The sequence below is a fragment of the Panthera leo genome, chromosome A2, assembly GCF_018350215.1.
Source record: "Panthera leo isolate Ple1 chromosome A2, P.leo_Ple1_pat1.1, whole genome shotgun sequence".
NCBI classification, from domain to species: Eukaryota; Metazoa; Chordata; class Mammalia; order Carnivora; family Felidae; genus Panthera; species Panthera leo.
Genome location: NC_056680.1, coordinates 44,093,387 through 44,114,349, shown reverse-complemented (window position 1 = coordinate 44,114,349; position 20,963 = coordinate 44,093,387). Strand labels below are relative to the sequence as shown.

The 20,963-nt window shown below is 36.4% G+C and overlaps 1 protein-coding gene across 6 annotated transcripts in view; it reads right to left on the bottom strand.

The window, feature by feature from the left end:
- Positions 1 to 20,963, bottom strand: part of CNTN4 (contactin 4) — an 893,585-nt gene that overhangs the window by 758,525 nt on the left and 114,097 nt on the right. For 4 of the 6 annotated variants that reach the window (XM_042929999.1, XM_042929996.1, XM_042930003.1 and 1 more), the window contains exon 2: positions 3,616 to 3,673. The exons of the other annotated variants lie outside the window; for them this stretch is intronic. The gene's annotated coding sequence lies outside the window, so the exon portion shown is untranslated. The remainder of the gene's footprint in view (positions 1 to 3,615; positions 3,674 to 20,963) is intronic. 6 annotated transcript variants of the gene reach the window in all.

The following is a 20,963-nucleotide window of genomic DNA, read 5'->3' as shown; positions in this document are numbered from 1 at the left end:
AAAAGAAGTTTCATTTTATGAAGCTTTTCCATTTACAGCACACTTCCAGATAAATGTTTGACTTAATGTCCAAAGGGGATCATGTATTGAGTATCTACTCGTATTATCTCCAGTTATCGGACTTAGAAGTAGGGTAAAAGACGTTTCATGTTTGGCCTGTGGTCGCATTACTAATAGGTACAATGAGACCTCTTACCTCCAACTACTGTGTAATTTCTACTAAATTACAGGGCCTTGGCAGTGATCCAGATGATGTGAACCAGACAAGTTCTCCTAATGACACCATGCTGTAACTCCATGAGGATTATGTTGCTGCTACACAAAATTTTCATGACAATATATGGAATCTATACTACATCGTAACTAACGAAGCACTCACCCCTCAAAACTCAACTCTACCAACCTAAACTTTCCAAGCCTTTCTCCACTGAATTAAGGCTTACCTCTGCATCTCCTATTGCAGTATTTCCTATAGTACATTTTACACTGGTTAGTGACACATCTCTTTTAACTAAACTGTATGGACCAGAAGCAAGATGGTATTCATATTTGTACCCCAGCACCTAGTACAGTGCCTCTCTCACAGTGGTCACTGAAACCCTGGGGGACAGGTGTGAGCGGATGTGTGCAATAGTAAATGAATGAAATAGGCCAAGAATAAACACAGTGTTACATGATCCTGTGACTTCTAAATCATCAAAACTTAAAACATAGACCATTTTATTGACATTTGGTTCTCTAGTTGGCATAACCATTAATCAAAATACATCATGTGTTTATCATATAGGATACCAAAGCTCCTCTTACTGACAAGTTAAGGACCTATACAATTTTCATCAGGAAGAAATATTATTTTAAGCCGATAGAAACAATCAAACATTTATAAAAAACCATGACAGGAATGGGGCGCCTGGGTGACTCAGTCAGTTAAGCGTCTGACTTCAGCTCAGGTCATAATCTTGCGGTTTTTGAGTTCATGCCCCACCTCGGGCTCTGTGCTGACAGCTCAGAGCCCAGGGCCTGCTTTGGATTCTGTGTCTCCTGCTTTCTCTTCCCCTCCTATTCTCATGCTCTGTCTCTGCCTCTCAATAATAAATGTTAAAAAAAAAATTTTTAAACATGACAGGAGTTATTTTAAAAATGAAAAAAAAAATAAAATGATATACAGTAGGTTTAATTTGTTCAAAATTTTGAGTTATTTTTTAAGTATGTACTGTAGCATGTTGAAATACCAGATGAAATATTCCCCTTCTACATAGATAGTAAGGGTCCAGGGTTTGCGACTGCATCAAAACTAACTTCTGTATTAATAAGCTGCTTAATGTAAGGAGCTTTCAGGTTACCTGGCAAGTATAATCCTTTATACCTGGCTAAATGTACAAATTGATAACAGCACCATTAAATATCATGGCATTCACAATAATCATTCAATTCAAACTCTATTCAAAATACAAGTAGAATGGAGAAAAGTACATCTTTTGTTTCTGCAATGTATAGACTCATAAGTCTTCTCAACCACTTTGTTCTTTTGTTAGTTCTCAGAGTTCTAAGACAGCAGATTTTATTAATATGACAGAAAGGCCAAGATAGATGAAAACTCAATTTTTCCAAATAACTATAGCCTTTTTTTTTCCCAAGCAAAAAATAAACTCAGAGCAATACTATTCAAAGCAAATGAACAGATTTTGTCAAAGCTTCAAGCAACAAGGAAAACAAGTATCTGGTCCTCTTTTAGCATAAGCCTGAATCATTAGAGACTGAGGTAATACTGAAAATGCAATCACATGCTATTCTGACAGCGAGATGGGTGCTACTGACTCAAGAGAAGGAAAATAGAAAAAAATATGACAAGAGCAATATGCTCTTTGTTAGGACCCCACTAACACACTGATCTTTCTGACAAACGTAATCAACAATGCATCTGGCCTTATGCTCAAGGAAATTATTTTATAAATTTATTTTATAGTTTACTAACTCCAGGTATCATACTCAGTCTTCTCATCTCTCTAAAATGTCATTTAATGAATTTTCTTATCAGATATATCAGCATAAATCCTGTCAAAGATTTCCTGGTCTAGGGTCTGGAATAAAGGCATATGTATGAGTAGTTCTGTCTAAGGAGAGAAATTCCACAAGCTGATAAAGTTTTTAAGTCTTATTTAGAGCAACAAAAGATCTTTTAATACCTATCTAATCCTGGTTTTCTTACCAGATGGTAAAGTTGCCATCTCAGAATCTAAAAGCTAGCTGGCAAATTATCATCCACAAACAAAGAAAGCCTATTAGATACCTCAGAGAGCAAAGATTCATATGGGATGGCTGGAACAGTAAAGAAATACTGCCAACGCTAACTAAATAAGGTGGATTTTCCATGTGATTGCAATTTTTCCACCTTTGCTGTATATTTCACTTCTTGCTCAAACAGGGCATGGGTAATTTTGAGAAAGGTGAATCACTGGGCTCAAATCAAGGAGTCCTAACTCTTCCAAGAACTTTCTTGGGAAAGAAATGAGCTTTTTCATCTATAAAATTAAAGTGGTGTGCTAGAGGACATTCAAGTCTCTGCAAGACAGAAGAACTATGATTTCCAGGATGATTTTGTCATACCGCTGCTCCATTAAAAGGTTTACCAGAGAGGTCAGTGGAATAAATCCAAAGAAAATGATCTCCATATCTCAAAAAGACCTCATTTCTCATGCCGTCTACACCTGTCCTCAGTCACTGGAAATAATCCTTAAGTGGTATTATTCCAAAGACAATTATTTAATGCTGAATTGTACATGCCTAGTTCACAAGAGCTGCCTATATAATAGTCAATGCATATAGCTATTAAAGAATATAGAATACATCACAAGACTGGGAAAAAATTAACAAAGCAGAAGCTTTTTAACCAAGTACTTAAGAGGTTATGGAGAGGCCACGAAGTGAAGTTATGAAGTATGTTTCTAGTCAAGAATGCCATCTACTGACAGACAATAAAGTACTCAATATTCATATGATTTTATTGAGTGAAGAGTCAACAGTGGATTTCATTCCTGGATCAGTTAAGAATCCTGGAAGTAAAAATAAAAGTCCATCAATTCTTAGCATCCCTTTGGGGTTTCTGTGGGTATATATTTAATAACTGTCTTATTTCAAAATGTTCAGTTTAACCCCCATTTAGCCTTAAAAATATAATAACAGTGGACAGATTTGCCAGCCATCCTTGGATGGTTTGAGTGCTCCTAACAGGTGCCTCATTAATTAACTTCTTAGGACATGAACGGATTTCTATCAAAAGCACTGAAATCACCTCAGAAAAAAATAAGCCATTTTTTAAAAGGAGAACCTGTCTGCCAAAGTGAAGAAGCTCCTACATAGCTCACTCAATTTTTCTTATGACTTTCCACTGACAAAGTCATCTCATTTAAAACTTGCTAATCCCCTGGTAGGGCTGTTTTGAGATGTGAGGATGATAAGGGCTATGATAAGGGTTCAATTTCAACTACAACAGAAAATACAACTGAAAAAAAGAATATTTTGACACCTCATGTTTTCCATCTATTGAACTGGCAAAGATCAATAGATTTACACTGTGTTGGTAAGTGCACTGGGTAAAAAAAAACATTCACATACCTATTTTTAGTAGGTGGATCCATTGGTACAAATTCCGTAGAGGGTTATTTACCAATATCTATAAAAAGTAAAAAAGCAATTTTTTTTACTTGTAAATATCTTCTCTAGAGTTATACAGTCTAGAAATATAAAGTCATTGGGGCACTTGCTACTTGTTTTAAGAGTTACTTATATAGTGAAGAATAAATGAAATAATGTGTTTCAAGTATATAAAACAAAATGTGTAGCGTAGTTCATGTCATTGTCATTAGATGATGATATGATTAATCATTTAGGAAACACTACAAAATTTCAGACAAGTGAATGTTCCATTCATTATGGTAAAAAAAAAAAAAAAAAACCTTATGTGTATAGTACATATATCAGTATCTAGAACATGACTACTTTAATGCTTTGGTAAGCCTTGTCAACTGGGGGAATTTTGCAGTAATGTATAATCATGTGTGTCAATTTCCTAGGAATATTTTATTTTGAATTAATAAAGGTCTAAAAGATTAGGAAAAAATCCAAAATCCTTATAATCTTGATAAAAATTAATATAATTTTATTAGGACATAATTGATTGAATAAGTTGACACATAGTTTAACATTTTTCCAGCTTTTTTTTTCTCTTTCTGTAACTAAATTACATCCTAACCATTATCAACCATTCATTTTAGCTGAATGAGAAAAAGAAAAAAATGTTAAGTGAAAGCACATTCATTTGACATTAACCCAAAATAACCAATTTGCTTCTCATGAGCCTTGGCTGTTGCTGAGGTGCATTTGTTAAATTATAGCAGCAATTTTTCCTCAGGAATCTTCTAATTTTGTTCCAATCACTAGAGTCATGTTTATGTATTTCCTTGCACAGATATACTGCTTCCTCAGAGAACTCTTGAGAATAGAAATTTTTTATCAGATGATTGAATATCAAACAGTGAGATGACTAGCCGGTTAGGTTAAAAATATGAAAAGACATTTAAATTTAAACATAAAGGAGATCGTCTGAATGACAAATTATGGGTGATGTAGAGGAATGAATCAGAACTTTTTTCCCTTACTTTTCTCTCAGAGCTTCTCCATATCTAAGCAGGAAAGCTTGGTCTCAGTATCCTACTGTTCAGTGCTGTGCTGTCTAATAAGGTAGCCACTGGCCAGATGTGACTATTGAGTGTTTTGTCATGTACCTAGTAAACATTAAAGATGTAGTGTCAAAAATCAATTTAGAGTATCTCATTCATAACTGTTTTAATATTGATACATGTAGATACAAACTTCTGAACACATGGTGTTAAGTAAAATTTCACTTGTTTCACTGTACTTTTAACTTTGACTTCTAGCAAACTTGAAATCATACCTTTGGCTTACATATTTCCACTAGTGCAGAACTAGTGCATACCTATCTATGATGTAGTACATTCTATTTGTTCCTTTGTGGGCACCTGTGCTTTGATGGTTCCAGGGACTAAGTAGGTTTCTAAAGGGGCAGAAGCTGTTTATCTTTACAATCCTATCTTGATTAGGCATGTGAAGACCTGCTGATTCCCATTATGTGGATCCAGATCTTGCCCCTTAAAAAAAGGCATTGCCTAACTTGGTGTTAAAGTCATAAGGCTTGAGTTTTCAGCTCAATTAGCTGGACGAATCATTTAAATCCTCTGAGACTTTTTTCTTAGTTATAGAAGTCCTGTCTATGTGACCAATACCATTCCTGTGAAAATCATTTAAGGTATACATGGGAATTCTTCAAGCCATACACACTATGGCATTTGATGTGGTATTAACATTTAGTTTTAACTCAACAAACGACATGTGGAATAACTGATTCTTTGTAATTCACCTTAAAGGGAGCAGAAATACCAAACCTTGGCAGCCAATCACATTGCTGAGTAGAACAGGCAGCAGTTGATTTGTTCAATGACAAGTCATACCTTAGATTATTCCTAATAATTCTATTTCAAATCAAGTAAAAAGAGAATGAATCTCTCAAAAACTTAACCGTAATAGTAACAGAATTAAGAGTAAAGAAACTTTAGATGAAAAACAGATTCAAATTACATGAAGGTGTTTTCCTTGTAACAATGATCTCTTTCATATACTTACACATTCCCTCATCAAACATTTAGAGTATGCTCTACAATACAGCAAAGTGGAAAAGATCACAGCCACCTTGAGTGTTTTATGTGGCCCTTCCAACCCTGTAATATTGGAATAAATTATTAAGACTAGCAGGTTTTGTGGACACTTAATGATGTACTAGAAAAAAAAATAACTCCTGGCACATGGTGTTTAATAAATGTTAGCCAAAATAACATTTATTAGTATTTAGTCACTGTTATAGACAATGAAGATACTAAAAGACAAATATGTCCTGAAGGCATTATCTACACTATAATCTATCAGCTGTATCTAAGGAAGTCTAAATAGTAATTATTTTCAAGTATCCAGGAAACTATGAATCTTACAGACTGTTTTCCTAATATTTAGCCCTGTGTGGGGCACCTGGATGGCTCAGTTGGTTAAGTGTCCGACTTTGGCTCAGGTCATGATCTCGCGGTTTGTGAGTTTGAGCCCCGTGTCGGGCTCTGTGCTGACAGCTCAAAGCCTGGAGCCTGCTTCAGATGCTCTGTCTCCCTCTCTCTCTGCCCTCCCCTGGCTCATGCTCTGTCTCTCTCTGTCTCACAAATAAATTTAAAAAAAATTTTTAAAAATTTAATATTTAGCTCTGTGTAATTACAACCTTGATCCTCTGAAGGATCCGTTCAAGAAGCCTAAGGATTTTTTAAATTTTTTTAATGTTCATTTTTTTAATGAAATTTATTGTCAAACTGGTTCCATACAACACCCAGTGTTTGTTTATTTTTGAGAGAAAGAGAGAGACAGAGTGCAAGAGGGGGATGGACAAAGAGACAGGGAGACACAGAATCTGAAGCAGTCTCCAGGCTCTGACACAGGGCTCTAACTCCTGAACTGTGAGATTACGACCTGGGCAAAAGTCAGACGCCCAACTGAGCAACCCAGGCACCCCAGCATAAGGATTTCTGCAAACTAAGATATAGTTTGCCTAATCTGGATTTCAGAAACCAGTTGGAAACCCATCATCATCAAGGATTTCTGCAAACTAAGATATAGTTTCCCTAACAGGTTTCATTTATTAAGTCTTGTCATAACTGGATTTCAGAAAGCTCTTGAGGAAATAGTGGTTACCTCTTCCCCCAGGTTTAAAGTTAGCCTAAGTACTCTGTTAAATGGATTTCCTCTTAAACCACTTTTTAATGACACACAAACCCATCATCATCAAGTTCTAACATAATAATAATCATTTACCATGATCCCCTAGTTCAGTGACAGAGGTAAGAGATAAATAATAAAAAACATCAATACCTTCTTGCCTCCTTCCAGAACCTTGCCTCAGTAAGCTATAACCATGAGCACCCATCAGCTTTGCCAATTTATTTTCTTCTTACAGTAAATTACACAGTAGCAACAATTTTTAAATAAAGGCCCTACAGGCCAATTTGGCAAGACCACTGTATTAGAATTTCTCAAAAGTTGCACTAATTTGTAATCATTTTTTATATATGGTGAACAAAAGCAGAATCCATATGGACACAGCAGATTCTGCTATCTACTATCAAAATGGAATAGTAAGTTTCCCCTGCAGATACCTATAAATATATGGCATATGAAAAGTTCCATACACTGGAATGACTGATTGCAAATCTATCAACCCAATGTTACTTAATAACTACTAATTAGATGATAGAAGACAAATCCTGCTTTCAAAAGACTGACAGTGCTATTTTTAAATAGGTCCAAATTCTAGCCAATATACATTAAAAGTTGTTACAGGCTGTCTTCAAAACCCAGCTATAATCAAGTAAATCAAAGCCTCAGTGTCCTAATCTGTAAACTGGAAGTAATTTCAGCTACAGTGTAGTCATACCAGGACTATTAGAAATCATGTATATAGGGGCGCCTGGGTGGCTCAGTCGGTTGAGCGTCCAACTTCGGCTCAGGTCACGATCTCACGGTCCGTGAGTTCGAGCCCCGCGTCAGGCTCTGGGCTGATGATGGCCCAGAGCCTGGAGCCTGCTTCCAATTCTGTGTCTCCCTCTCTCTCTGACCCTCCCCCATTCATGCTCTGCCTCTCTCTGTCTCAAAAATAAATAAACGTTAAAAAAATATTTAAAAAAAAAAAAAAGAAAGAAATCATGTATATAAAGCACTTACCACAGTGTTATTATCACTATTAATAGTGTTTTCTTTATTAGAAATACAAGTTTTTTCTTTATTAGAAATACAAGTTTTCTTGTATTTTCTTTAATAGCTAGGGCAGGGGTCTGCAAACTTTTCTGTAAATGGCCAAATAATAAGTATTCTTAGCCTTACAAGCCATAAAATCTGTATCAGCACTCTGCAACTGCTGTTATAACATGAAAGTAGTCAACAATACATAAACAAATGAGTGTGGCTATGTTACAATAACGTATTTGTGGACACTGAAATTTGAATGTTATGTAGAAATCTATTCTGTTGATTTTTCTTTTTCCCAACCATCTAAAAAAATAGGGGCATGTGGGAGGCTCGGTCGGAAAAGCATCCAGCTCTTGGTTTTGGCTCAGGTCATGATCTCACAGTTCATGAGTTCAAGCCCTGCGTTGGGCTCTGTGCTCTTAGTGAGGAGGCTGCTTGGAATTCTGTTTCTGTCTCCCTCTCTCTCTCTGCCCCTCCCACACTCTCACTGTCTTTCTCTCAAAATAAATAAACTTTAATAAACAAACAAACAAACAGTCTCAGTTTGTGGGCAATACATAAAGAGCTGGTGAACCAGATTTGACCACAGGACCCTAGACTGTCCAGCTCTTGGCTAGAGGAGTCTGAATTTCCATGAATTGATTATATCATTAATTGGCAATTCTTTTTTAGACAAAAAAATCACTGTAACAAATTGAAAATGTTTTTCTCTACATACAAAACCATGGTTATTTTTATTTACTTAACTTTAAATTCTGTTGATCTTTTTTGGAAAAAAGTATTACAAGTATCCCCAGCTTTCCCAAAGTTTGAGTTACCCACATTAGTAGTTAATGGCCTTTTTCATAAAAGCAAAAATCCTCTTCAGATTCTCTTTGGTTAGCAAAAACAGGTAGTAATGTAATTCTGTGTAAAAGCAAAGTGTCAGAACTCGAACTCAGAAAGTGGGGGACACTCTTCACTTTATGCCATTTCAGCTTACAAAAGGTTTCACAGGGCTTGTCCATTTTTGGATAGTGGAATAAACCTGTGTCTATTTAAACATCTACCATTTTGTAGACCTTTAAGTGGTATTTTACCTCCAATGTAAAAAGTTTAACCGGTATTTCAAAGCACTGCAAACAAATTTTACTTAGCATGCTTGTAAAACATATTGCTTATTTTCCTTACTAAATTAACTGTGTTTTGTGAAACAAACAAATGAATCCAACAACACTAGATGCAAACACGATTTCAATAAATAGGTCTTCATTTACTACTTAATCTCCTTTCTGCCACTGACTTAAAAACAGCTGCCAGGAAGAGATGCAAACACCATATTTCTCCAGTTACATAATGTTAATTATAATGGAATTACGCTACAAATAAAATCTTAATCATGTTGGCCACTCTTCTCCATGTTCTTATTACTTACTCACAGACTCCCAATCCATTAAATCTGTGCTGCAGTATTAAAGTGGGTGAGGTGCAGGGGAGAGAGAAGATGAATTTGGTTTGGTCAAAAGGTCAAAGGATAATAATTTAGTTAAATATGTAAAGTGGGGCATAATCTTTTCATCCTTTTCATATCTTATGCTTTTAATGCTGAATTATCTGTAAAATGAACAAAGACAATGAATATCAGGTCAGCTCTGCTAAGAATATGAAGCTAACAACATCACCGAAGGATGTGTTCTCAAGGTTCCTATTAGTTGTTTTCATTACATTAACTTAGAGTTTGGAGATATTTACCAAGCATTTCTAGCCTACCCATATTTTATAACCCACCCATTTGCTTACTTAAACTTAATTACAATGGAAATTGAAAATACAGTAATGCAAAGATAAATTAACCACTGAAGTTTATAAATACACAAGACAGGATGGTTGGTTTTCTGAGTCATGATATCAACTTAGCACCCAAACAATTAACAAAAGAGTAACATTACCATGGATGGATATAAGTACAAATTGTTAAATACACAGGTGACAATGCATAGATGCATATTATAAAGCCAGACTGACTTGGTTCTGTATCCTTAGCCATTTGCATAGTTGTGTAATTATAGATAATTTACTTGCCGTTCCATGCCTGAGTTTTTCTGTAACATGTAAATAATGGTGATAGTCACCACAAAGTGTTAGAAAGATTAAAATAATTAACATGTAAAGTTTTTATAATATTACCTGACACATAAGAACTACATAAATATTTATTAAATAAAGCAATGGCTAAAATACTCATTGCATAGTAGTCTATATTACTGTTTTTTATAATAAGTGCATTTAGATAGGTCACTACTGTTTGGCTCTTTTTAGATTTCCGTGAGAAAAAAAAAAATCTAAAGAACTTAAAAGTCCTATCTATGATAAATGTTTGCCAACGATAAAGGTGAAATGGAAATCTAAGGTTGTTTGCCTCAAATACCACCAACATCTGACATAATTAATGGAACAAAATTACAGGGCAAGAGGGCACTTATTTCTAAAGCAGCTAATAATGAAGGAGTCTTTAACCAGCAGTGTAGGAAATTTGACTCTTCCATAATCATCCTGAAAATCTGCCCCTTCATTAGCACTGGCTCTGTATGTAACATGGTTACTCTCAATCCAGGGTTTTCTTCTCTTCCAAATATCTTTATTACCTACTGTTTCCGAACTTCCAGGTCCTCATCAACAAACTTGATGTGATTCTTAACCAAGCTCCCTACAGTACTGTACCACTTTGCTAATGACCGTAGGGAATGTCATGATGTAGAAATGGCAGCCCTAACCTTCAAGAAGTTTACAATCTTTTTGGATAAACAAAATAGAACATAAATAAAAGTGAGAAGATAACAGCAAAATACAACCATACAGCAAGGAAAAACTAAAACAGCAAACACAGGTGCCGCACTTAGTGTCACCAGTGTTTTCCCAGTGTATTATCTCATTTTGGGCCTCCATCCCACCCCAATCCAGGAAATAATCCCCAGTAAATAAACTGTATTAATGTACAATATTATTGTATTATTTTATTAAAGTGTACTGGCATTACAGATTACCATACAGAGCCTTCGGAAATCTAAATAACTTGGTCCAGATCTTAAAGATAGAGGCAAAGTTATAATGCAGAATCTGTATCTTCACACTCACATCCAAAATTTTCAACTATAGCAGAGACCCATAGGATTCTAGTAGTCTGCCCTAAGTTCCCAGCAACAGGATGTGAGACAGGTCCTGGTGAGTGGTCAGAAATAAGCATGCTAGGGCACCTGGCTGGCTCAGTTGTAAGAGCATGCAACTCTTGATCTTGGGGTTGTGAGTTCAATCGCCACACTGGGTGTAGAGATCACTTAAATAAAACTTAAAAAGGAAGAAGTGAACATGCCAATGGGAGAGAAAGGTCACTGCAAATGGGAAATGGTGCCAACTCAGAGAGGTAAGGAACCAGTTCAGGTCAATGGCTTTGAATGGAAACTTTCGGGCAGGTGGTGAGTGGGAGAGGGGCTGGGAGGGAAGGCTGCTGTGTAGACAAAAAAAGAAAAGTCATTAGCTAGTACTCTACATTTCCTATTAATAGCACAAAAGATGAGGGAGGAGAACTAGGGTTTCAAAACAATTGCATTGAGCATTAGTAAGCGAAATTTCAACTCCAGTACCTCCAATCCATGTTGTTATCTCTCTTAAGACTCTAACAGGACCCATACACTCAGTCAATCTGATTACCAGGGACCCCAAAACCAACTGCTACCCAATACTGAGCTGACAGGAAGTACTTTAATAAATTCTTAATTTATTAAACACTTAGGTTAGAAGCATTGTGCTAAAAATCTCTTCTATTGCTTCTTATTTTATTTTCACAAAATCACAGCAGGTCTGTTAAGGGTGTCCAAAACGACTCCCACATTCAAAGACTTGCTAGAAACCCTCACAGGACGCAGCATCTAAGCTGCACTTAGGGTTAAAGAATTATTACTAATGTGTATTAGGAATACACAATTGAATAAAAGAAAAAAATACAGATGGAATCTGAAGGAATCCATATGCAAGTTTATGTTCGCCCCTCCCATGTGGTGGGCTTGTCCCAGCATGGAAAATGCATCACCATGTGTGCAATATTTCCACCCAGGGAAGCCTATTAAAGACTTAGTGCCAGTGTCTGTTTGTTAGAGAGCTGGCTCATAGATACTCTCTGCCTAGAATTATCAAAATTCCATATTACAGGAAAGAAGGTGTTGAGCAGAAACCACATTATTTGTATTAACAGTCCAAGCATAGTGAACAACCTTTACCCATTAGCAAGAAAAATTCTATCAGTACCAGCCAAGGGCCAATCTCACAAAAACAACTCAGTGTCAGGACTGCTGTACCAACTCTTTCCTGCATAGTGAGCACCTGTTACTCCACAAAGATGAAGTAACTGTAGCACAGAGACATTCAGTAACTTATCTAGGTTCCTAGAATTTCTAAGTGCGAATGTGTCTTAGCTTGACGGCTCCTTAAAAGTACATGGAGAATAGGACTTGTCAATTGACTTAGTTTTAGGAGAGATTCTACAAAACAGAAGGAGTAGGGGTGAAAAAGAGGTGGCTAGGAGGTAGGGAAAACTTAAGGAAGGAAAACTCATCCAACCTGTTTATTTTTTTACTTATTTTATTTTTAAGTGATTTCTATATCCAACATGCAGCTCGAACTTACAACCTCAAGATCAAGAGTCACATGCTCTACCAACTGGGCCAGCCAGGCGCTCCCCAAGGGTGTTTTATTAATTTGGTTACCACCATGGGCAAGTGGGGATTAATTCCACTGCAGCACAGAGTGAAATAAACTTCAAAGCTGTCAATTCAAAATACTGAAAAGGGTAATATTTATGTACTGATTCTCCATTCCCTATGGGTCATGTTTATCAGGAAGCTTCAAATATTAGAACAATCCTAGAGAAGAAAGTAGGAAGCCTTCTTGTGGTTTTTCAGGAAGGATAGGATAGCCAAAATTTGTATCTAGAGAATGCAAGAGAGGGCATAAAAGGTGTAAATGCAGTCTATATTAGCCCTCTGGCATTATAAATTCCCCATGCTATACCTAGGTCATCATGGTTGACTTCTGTCAGAGTCCCTTATAATGGTTTAGAATTCCAGAAGTAGCTTTCAGGGATTAAGGAAACAAATAACATGGACCAACATGACCATTTTAACTCCAGTTTTCATTTGTTGTACAAGAGGACAGAGTAAAAATCCCTCTCAAAATTTCCAGGCATATCAGCATTTTTTTTTACAGGAAGCATATTTAAGGCCAACAGTGGTAGATAAAATTTTGTAGGAAGTCTGACTCTGGCTCAATCAACTTTCTGTCAAATACCCAGGTTTCTAATAAACATCCTATTAACTACAGATATAATATACATAACTGTGAGAAATATATGCCTGTTGTTTAAGTCACCCAGGATATTCAATTTTGTTATGGCAGCCTGAGCTAAGACAACAGTATACCAGAGGAGGGACATATTTTAAGTGACAGCAGAAAAAAAGAAATGAGTACCTGTATTTGTCCAAAACCAACTAGTAAAATACTGATCAAATTATTTAAATGACATCTTGAACACAGTAAAACAACAGTCTCCTGGTAGATAAAATTAAATGGATACACTGTGTGAAATGTGTTAGATGTAAGAAAAAAGTTATCACAGAGAAATAAATAGAGATGTGGTATGAATTTGGGAAACCTAATTCCATTAACTATAAGGTCTATATTTCTCAAAAATGCCATCTTTTATTTGGGAATATTTGATGGCTTAAGACTCTGCTCAAAACAAACACAAAAAAAATGTTTAAATCAGACTGAAATGTGAATAATGATTATGAGTTCTAAGTAAATAAATAAAAATTATATAAATTACCTTGTCCAATTAAAACAAAGCCATATTTTTATTATCTTTTATTTTTGATATGGGCCAAAGTTGAAGAACCATCCAAAGAACGATGCCTTAAAATATAGGGAACACAAACTTCAAAGCTCTAGAAAAGGTACTTTAATAGATAATTCAGTAGGTAACTGGAGGCCTCTAAATAATATACATGAAAATAACACAATGGCCTGGAAGATTCACCATAACCCAAATGGATTTTGGCAAAGCCAAGCCAAATGACATTTTTCAGTAACAGGTGAAAAAGGCATACCAGAAAAAAGAAAATTTAAATAAATGAAATAAAGTCCAGGTCACTGACAGATTCTATGACTGGTTCACATATATTTCTAGAAGTTTTCTGTGTAACTGGGGTATGAAAATTCAAAATTATCTCAGACATTTATGTATTTTTGGAGCCCTACAAAAAAGTATTAAGCTATAGCCAAGATAGATGAAGGCCCAAAATTAGGAACTGGTTAAAATACATATCACCAACTCTCTGCCTTCAGAGCTACTGTTAACATCAAGCTAGACATATAAAGATGAACACTGTGCCAACTCACCATCTCTGTGCATCTAGGTATTTATGGAAGATTAAATCTGTCTCATAGAAATGTGCTGAGAATTAGCTCTCTAGTATATGCAATCCCTTTGTAAACCTAGGTGGAAGCTGAGCCCAAAGTTTTATCATTTCTTTAAACATTTAACACCTTCAACTCTAGCATTCTCTTTAACAGATGCTCCTCACATCTCACATGTCAAAGCACAGCTTCCTAGAATCCCTAAAAATAGAAAACAGGATCACACATTTTGGTCCTGATAAGCAAAATTGAAGTTGCTGTAGGACAATCTGATAAGCCAATCCTAGTACTATGAGAAATGGAAGGACCTCATTCATGATTGGAGAATCTGGGGAAGAAGAATAGTAAATTGGGATCAATCCTTCTTTGTTGTATATCAACACTCACTTTACCTTCTAATCAGGGGAAAGGGTTCCTTTGACTTAATACTAGAAATATGTGTATCAGAATATGTAAGGTGAAGAGTTTAAGATAAAGAACTTTTTCAGTGTATTATTTATTTTCAGAAAGAGAGAAAGGGAGACAGAGAAAGAGACAGAGACAGAGAGAGCAGGAGAGGGGCAGAGAGACAGAGAATCCCAAGCAGGTTCTGAATTGTCAGCATGGAGCATTACACAGGTCTCGAACTCAGGAACCATGATATCACGACCTGAGCCAAAATCAAGAGTTGGGCACTTAAATGAATGAGCCACCCAAGGTACCCTGAAGATAAGGAATTTTAAAATTATATGCTAAATATCTAAGCCAATTTACAAATCTGTCTCAATGGGGAAAAACTGAGAGCTTTCCCCTTAAGGTCAGGAACAAAACAGGGATGTCCACTCTCACCACTGTTATTCAACGTAGTATTGGAAGGCTTAGCCTCAGCAATCAGACAACACAAAGAAGTAAAAGGCATCCAAGTCAGCCAGGAGGAGGTCAAACTTTCACTCTTCGCAGATGACATGCTACTCTATATGGAAAACCCACAAGATTCCACCAAAAAACTGCTAGAACTGATGCATGAATTCACCAAAGTGGCAGGATATAAAATCAAGAATGAATCAACAACAAGAATGAATGACAGAAAGAGAAATCAAGGAATCGATCCCATTTATAATTGCCAAAAAAACATAAAATGCCTAGGAACAAATCTAACCAAATAGAACAATCTATACACCGAAAACTACAGAAAGCTTAAGAAAGAAACTGAAAAAGACCTACAAATCTGTTAGTTTCTACATGTCCACAGTTGGACATGTGTCATAAATAAATAAATAAGTAAATAAGAATTAACTTATGATTTAAAACAAAGTTGTAAGACCGTATATTCAACATTCTCAATTTCTTTAATATAAATATACCACACTATTTGATTTGAAAATGTACTTTTGTAAACTCTGAATTTACCTCAAACTGGTTATATCAAAAAATGTGTTGTACTTTTAGTTATTGTACTCTTATCTCCCCTTAACACCTCCATAGAAAGCTATAATTAGAGTGATGGGGTCTCCTCCCAACCACAGCCACATGCCAAACCTTTTCACATCCATACATATTCTGCACATCCAATTCCATCTCCTTGATCTGCTTTGATCTTCAACTGCCTGATTCCTCGCCCTGCGAAATTTAGCTGAAAAGCTCTCTTCTAAATACTGGCATTTCCCAATACACTAATTAGTTTTCACCCACGCTGTCAGCCCTTGTAATCTACTCTTCCTTCCCACGCAATCACAACTACTATCACCATACTTCTTTGTTATAGTCACACCACTTTTTTTTTCAATTTGTTTTCATGGGTTAGGTTTTTCCTCTATTGACTTTAAGCTCCATGAGTGGACTATGTATATTAAATTTATTTACTACTTTCTTTCTACACCTAATATTTAGTAGGCACTCAAGTATTTATTCTATGAGTATATACATGTCTATCTTTATATCTGAATTAGGAAAAAATAATGACTCAAAGTTAACTTATTCTTCTTCATGCACTGCTGTATTTTCTAAATTTTCTAAAATGAACATGTATTACTTGTGAAACCAAGAAAAAAATTTCATTTTCTAAGGATGATTTTCCCTTCATAATGCTTGTCTTAGGCCTGTAATTTTCTGATATACTCCAGGTATTTGAGGAAAAGGCAGTCATTTACTGCTTTGTCATCAATATGTCTTCTACAGAGAAGATGTTCCCATCAGCGAAGAAGATACTGTGATTATCATAACCTGTAAGTGGTTATGACCTTCAAACCTCTCTCAAGGAGGAAAAATAGAAGTTAAAAAATTGACAGTTTACAAAAGATCAGATCCAACAGCATGAAATCACTTCCAGAGGTGCAGGCAATCAATCTTTTTCTTAAATGGTATCAACCGCAAAGTCCACAGTGGAACAAGATTAACTCGTTTGGAACCACACCAACCCTCAAGGCCAGAAAGGTGACAAGGAGCCTAGTCAGAAAATACACTGTCTGCAAGAATGGTAACAAATAAAGGGCAACTTTTTCCTAATATAAACAAGAAGGAAGTTCAAAAGAGAGGGTTGGTAAAGCGTGGGGATGAAGAATCACGTTACAGGAAAGCCCAGTAGCATTCATCAAAGTCCCAAGAAGCAGACTAAATTCCAAGGGCTGAACTTCAGTCCTTGAAAGAGCAACTTTAAGAAGTCAGGTAAGTCTTAATCCTACATTTAATGTAAAATCCAAAGAGACAGGCTCTTGAACAGAGGATAAAGATCGACATTTCAGAACATAGGTCCAAGTGCCTACAATGTACAAGTCTGCTTATTTGAAGTCACAAAAGTCAAAGAAGCAGCATCCATAATACACCGATGAGTTGTAGAATAGTGGGCTATGACTCTGTCTAACATGATGAAAAAGAGCAAGACCTACAAGAAAGTAGGTGGTTTGTATCTGTAATTTAAGGGTTTGATTCTATGTCATCAAAACGGATGTAAATCAAACACTGCAAAATATTAACATGTTTTCCAGGGAAGTTAAGAATACATGGGTGGGATATGGATTATCTTCCAAATTACTATATATATTTAAAATATAACATTTCTTAAGAATTACAATGCTAAGAGATTATTTTCCCTTATGCAGAATTTCCTCTTTTCAACTGACAATGACAGTTTAAATTAGTACTAAATCAGACTCTTAGATTATATTTTTCTATATTGAAGACTATACACATTGAAATTTATTTATTATGTACCTACTGGATTGCAGCATAATGCCCTCCCTTTAGGGAGAAACGCTATCCTACCTAAGGCTTTGATGGTTCACAGGATCATGGATTCATTTCATGTGCTTTTTTCTCTGAGTGAAAATTTTTACACTGTCAATTTTGACTTTAGGAGATTTATACTCTAATGTCAACTTATGATGTCAAAATTCAGTCATGCATAAATTCCTTCTTCTTCCATCTAAGACACTGCCTGATTTACTACCATTACTAATTTTGAAAAGAAAAAAGAAAGATAAAAGTTCAACACTAAACAAATATAAATCTGAACTATCTGATCACGCCTGACTGCCATGACGATACCATTTAAGACGTTCCACTATATTCTACTCACCAACTGTCCAAATTTAGAAATAAGCATGAATTCATCTTAAGTGTTGGGTTGTTTGGGGATGCAGCAATATTCAGACTTCAACTCAACTATTTGTACCTGTATCCCTTAGCTACAAGGAAAACAATTTCCACACTCAGAAGCCTGATGTATTTGAACCATATAACCCATGTCTCTAGGAGTAAACCTACTGAACAAATACTTTTTTTTTTTTTTTTAAATTAGCACTATTTTATAATCATAGATACTCAGTTTAAAGCCCAGGTTGAAAGAGTGCAAAATTTTAAGCACGGAATTTGAGTGAAACGAACAATACTCAGCCACATGACATGACGTAATGAATCGCAGTTTGAAACAAGCCTACTGGCATTTTCTAAACTCATTTCTGAGCATAAGAGCTGTGCCATGCCAATGAGCCCATTCCACCCAAAAAAGTAAAAGAATACTTCAAGTCCGTTGATGTAATTTGTTGCTAATCACACCCCAAATTCTGTAATCTTAGTTGTGTACAATATAACAAAATAGTAACAAATAGATCCTCAATTTCTACACTTTTGTTACCTGATGCTCCCAGGGAAATAATTTCCTATGAGAAAGGGACCATCTCATTTCACCAAGGTACCACTTAACCACATAAAAACAAAACCTGCTTTTCAAGGGGAAACATAGTTTTGGTGACTGGCAACTGGGAACACTGATGGGAGCCTGGAGAACATTTGATCTGTTGGCAACAGAAACCCTTACACTGCACTCTGCCTTGGCATCAGCTAAATCTGAGACCTCTGCAACTTGAGTTTATACATTAATGCTGATTGCTACTTCTCAGTGGAGAAACATTGCAGAAGGTACAGGTGTAGAACACATTTCAGTTTTTTTTTTTCTTCTTCTAGAAAATAACACACATCTGTTCACTGTAAAGTAATTACTGAATGGTAATTAGAACTTAGCACTGGGGTTTAAATAACAAATGGTAGAATTTTTAGGATCTGGCTCAAAAGGAACTGAAGTCTGAAGTCCTATGATATTTCACAAGGCTCCCTAGAGGCAAGGGTAAAACGAAGAGTACCAGACTGTCAGCTAGGAGCCTCAAAGTCCCAGTTCTTCATCTGACTAGTTGTATTCTATCATCCCTCTGGGTCTCAACTTCCTCATCCACAAAATGAGTGAGTTTAACCAAAGACCACTAAATCTCTCAATTCTGACACTATAACCATCCTTTGATTTTTCAGATATTTGAAAACAGTAATTTCAGTAAGTCAGAGTCCCAATTTGCTAACCAACACCAAACAAAACAATTTATGAAATTGGTGCTAATATTGGCAACATACCTAGAAGCCTTTGAAACCGAAAAATTCATTTATTCATATCAGGAATAAAATCTGTATTAATATTATAAGAGCTTCAATGATCACAAAGTTTCATAACAATCCCCAAATATCTGTGGATCACACTTTGAGATTTCTTCTCAAAATTCTTCAACCTCAGTTACACGTAGCCATCAAATAGGGTCAATTTAAAAAATATGTGTTTTGGGGCACCTGGGTGGCTCAGTCAGTTAAGCAGCCAACTCTTGACTTCGGTTCAGGTCATGATCTCATGGTTCATGGGTTCGAGCCCCACATCCGGCTCTGCACTAACAGGTCAGAGCCAGCTGGGAATTCTCTCTCTCCCTTTCTCTCTCTGCCCCTCCCTGTTCACTCCCTCTCTCTCTCTAAAAATAGGCATTAAAAAAAAAAAACAACTGCATTTTGGCTTGCATCTAAAGTCAGTTAAATAAGAATCCCTGGGGTCAGCCTTTGTCATTCCTATTTTTTAAGTCCCCAGACAATTTTAATGTTCAAGACTGAACTTTAAGGGCATGTATGAGAGACAGAGAGACAGAGCGCAAGCAGGGGAGGGGCAGAGAGAGAGGAAGACACAGAATCCGAAGTAGGCTCCAGGCTCTGACCTGTCAGCAGAGTCCAACATGGGGCTGGAACTCAGGAATAGCCAGATCACAACCTGAGCCAAAGTCAGACACTTAACCAACTGAGTCACCAGGTGACCCTTTTTAATTTTTTTTCAATGTTTATTTTTGAGAGACAGAGTACAAGTGGGGAGGGGCAGAGACAGAGGGAGACAGAAACTCGAAAGCAAGCTTTAGGTTCTGTCTGAGCTGTTAGCACAGAGCCCTATGTTGGCCTCGAACCCACAAACCACGAGATCATGACCTGAGCAGAAGTCAGACACTTAACGGACTGAGCTTCCCAGGTGCCCCTCAATCAAGCTCTGAAATACCTTCAATATAGAAATTTATTTTTATATCAAACAGGTTTTGGAATGCCTTTAACACAGGAATTTAAAAGAAGAGTTGATTCTAATTCATGTCAGGAAACATGTATCTAGTTCTCTACAGAAAAAGAACAAACTAAAGTAATAGTGGAGACCTGACCCAAGAAGCCTTTGAAAATCCAATTATCAGAGAAATTATATTATTGCCTAAAATATGATAATTGTTAAATAAATATTGTCACTGTCATTCATCAATTAACTACTATTTGCTTTTCTACTCTGTGTTTACCTTTGGGGGGGACAATAAAAAGGCTTTGCTTCTGTTGAGCTTTTGATGTGGTGAAGGAAGTAGGCAGAGTCAAACAATTCAAAGATGGTAAGAAAGAACTGAGAACAAAAGAGAGTGGAAACAGAGTTGAGAACCTAAATAAATTAGTAAGGGATAGGAAAAGGAAACAAGAACTAACCTGTTTCTACACCCAGTAAGGACTTGAGTGTGCCAGGACCTAGGTTCCCAACTATGATCAACTATTTCCATCACAACACAACACATTACATGCTCAAAGTTTTTTCTACCCTCCCCCCGTTACTGGACCCTCTGCCACTTTGTTCTACCTCAGCCTGTGTGGTTGCTGTGAAATTTCATGTGAGCCCACTAGATATTTCCTCCTGAACGCCAAGTGCCACATGCCCCCAAATCCATGCTACCCACTATTAAGTTCACATTCAGTTGATTCACTGCAGCACATGTGGAATCCACTTCCTAAGCATCTTCACAGGGCCTGGATGATGGAACCCATATGCATGGGGGAGTTTACCTACAGGAGACCTGAAGGAGCCA